The following is a 2,795-nucleotide window of genomic DNA, read 5'->3' as shown; positions in this document are numbered from 1 at the left end:
TTTATTTATTTATTTATTTATTTATTTTTGGCTGCATTGGGTCTTCGTTGCTGTGTTCGGGCTTTTCTCTAGTTGCGGTGAGCGGGGGCCGCTCTTCGTTGCAGTGTGTGGGCCTCTCATTGTGGTGGCCTCTCTTGCTGCCGAGCATGGGCTCTAGGTGAGCGGGCTCAGTAGTTGTGGCACACGGGCTTAGTTGCTCCGTGGCATGTGGGATCTTCCCGGACCAGGGCTCAAACCCGTGTCCCCTGCATTGGCAGGCGGAGTCTTAACCACTGCGCCACCAGGGAAGCCCTACATGCCTCTTTCTGAATTATGGTTTTCTCAGGGTATATGCCCAGTAGTGGGATTGCTGGGTTATATGGTAATTCTATTTTTAATTTTTTAAGGAATCTCCTTACTGTTTTCCATAGTGGTTGTATCAGTTTACATTCCTACCAACAGTGCAGGAGGGTTCCCTTTTCACCACACCCTTTCCAGCATTTACTGTTTCCAGATTTTCTGATAATAGCCGGCATGAGGTGATACCTCATTGCAGTTTTGATTTGCATTTCTCCAATAATTAGTGATGTTGAGCATCTTTTCATGTGCCTCTTGGCCATCTGTATGTCTTCCTTGGTGAAATGTCTATTTAGGTCTTCTGCCCATTTTTTAATTGGGTTGTTTGTTGTTTTGATATTGAGCTCCATGAGCTGTTTGTATATTTTGGAGATTAATCCTCTGTCTGTTGTTTCACTTGCAAGTATTTTCTCCCATTCTGAGGATTGTCTTTTTGTCTTCTTTATGGTTTCCTTTGCTGTGCAAAAGCTTTTAAGTTTAATTAAGTACCATTTGTTTATTTTTGTTTTTATTTCCTTTACTCTAGGAGGTGGGCCAAAAAAGATCTTGCTGTGATTTATGTCAAAGCGTGTTTTTCCTATGTTTTCCTCTAAGAGTTTTATAGTGTCTGGTCTTACATTTAGGTCTTTAATCCATTTGGAGTTTATTTTTGTGTATGATGTTAGGTAGTGTTCTTTATTTTATTTATTTATTTTTTTTTGGCTCATTGGGTCTTCATTGCTGTGCACGGGCTTTCTCTAGTTGCGGTGAGCGGGGTAGTGCTACTCTTTGTTGTAGTGTGCAGCCTACTAGTTGCGGTGGCTTCTCTTGTTGCGGAGCTCTAGGCATGCAGGCTTCAGTAGTTGTGGCTTGTGGGCTCTAGAGTGCAGGCTCAGTAGTTGTGGCGCACGGGCTTAGTTGCTCCGCGGCATGTGGGATCTTCCTGGACCAGGGCTCGAACCCATGTCCCCTGCGTTGGCATGTGGATTCTTAACCACTGCGCCACCAGGGAAGCCCTCTTATGCTTGTTTTCTGGAAAGACTTTACCAGTTTATAATTTTGACCAACTAACGTTAATTTTGTCATTCCTACTAATTTTTGATAGCAATACGTCTTGCACTTTATTTCTCAATATTTTAATTAGAAGTGCGCATAGTTTCTATTGGTAGATTCAAGGATACTGTTATTATTCTTATTTTTGTCACTGTTATTATTTTAAAGTACCATTCATTGAAAATCTACTATTTGCCAATTATTTTATATAATGTATCTTTATCTTAAAATTCCATGAGGAAGGTGTTATCAAACAGAGGCTCTGGAAGGATTGAGTCTCTTGTCCAAGGCCATATGTGGCCTTTAACCTATGGATTGAAAATGTGGCAGTGTTGGGATTTAAACCCAAAGCTATGGAGCCAAAGCCCATACTCTTTCCACACTAAGCTATACTCATCTTGGTAGCCTGCTAATCCCAGGCTTGGTTTACATGGACCCTGGAGCCACTAGGCATTAAAAGTTTATTAAGTTACGGAGTGAAGTAAGTCAGAAAGAGGAAAACAAATACCTTATGCTAACACATATATATGGAATCTAAAAAAACAATGGTTCTGAAGAACCTAGGGGCAGGACAGGAATAGAGATGCAGACATAGAGAACGGACTTGAGGACATGGGGAGGGGAAGGGTAAGCTGGGACGAAGTGAGAGAGTAGCATGGACTTATATATACTACCAAATGTAAAATAGATAGCTAGTGGGAAGCAGCCGCAAAGCACAGGGAGATCAGCTCGGTGCTTTGTGACCACCTAGAGGGGTGGGATAGGGAGGGTGGGAGGGAGAAGCAAGAGGGAGGGGATATGGGGATATATGTATATGTATAGCTGATTCACGTTGTTATACAGCAGAAACTAACACAACATTGTAAAACAATTATACTCCAGTAAAGATGTTAAAAAAAAAAGCTTATTAAGCATATAAAGTAAAAGCATCTTTAAAACCTGGGAAAACAGAAAAGGAGAAGCCTTTGTGTGTAATTCCTTCACCCTTTAATTCCAGTGGAGATTAGAGGCCCTTTCACTCTCCTTTCAACTTTGACTGTTACAGGCAAATTGATTAATTAATTAATTAATTCCATTTGCCACCCAAACCCCTCTCCCTGCCTTGTCAGAAGCATGGCTGGTCCAGAGAACACAGGAATGTCCACAGGATTTGGTTCTCATCCTAACTTTTCCCCCTTTGTGGTCAGCTAACCGTAACAACCATTTTTTAAGTGTTCACTGTACGCTAGCTACTCTGCTGAGCTCTTCAGATAGGGTATTTTATTTAATCATCACGACAAACTTACCAAGTAGGTATTGATAGAACCTGCATCAATGAAGTTTGAGAACAGACATTGAGCAACCCAGGACTCAGCCCAGGTTGGCTGGACTCTAAAACTCCACCCTTTACATCATAAATGTTTCTTGAATCAATGAATGATTCATTC

The sequence above is a fragment of the Aethalodelphis obliquidens genome, unplaced genomic scaffold (genome assembly GCF_003676395.1).
Source record: "Aethalodelphis obliquidens isolate GAN/ISIS:26980383/991018 unplaced genomic scaffold, ASM367639v1 scaffold10, whole genome shotgun sequence".
NCBI classification, from domain to species: Eukaryota; Metazoa; Chordata; class Mammalia; order Artiodactyla; family Delphinidae; genus Aethalodelphis; species Aethalodelphis obliquidens.
Note: the sequence above shows the minus strand (reverse complement) of the source record.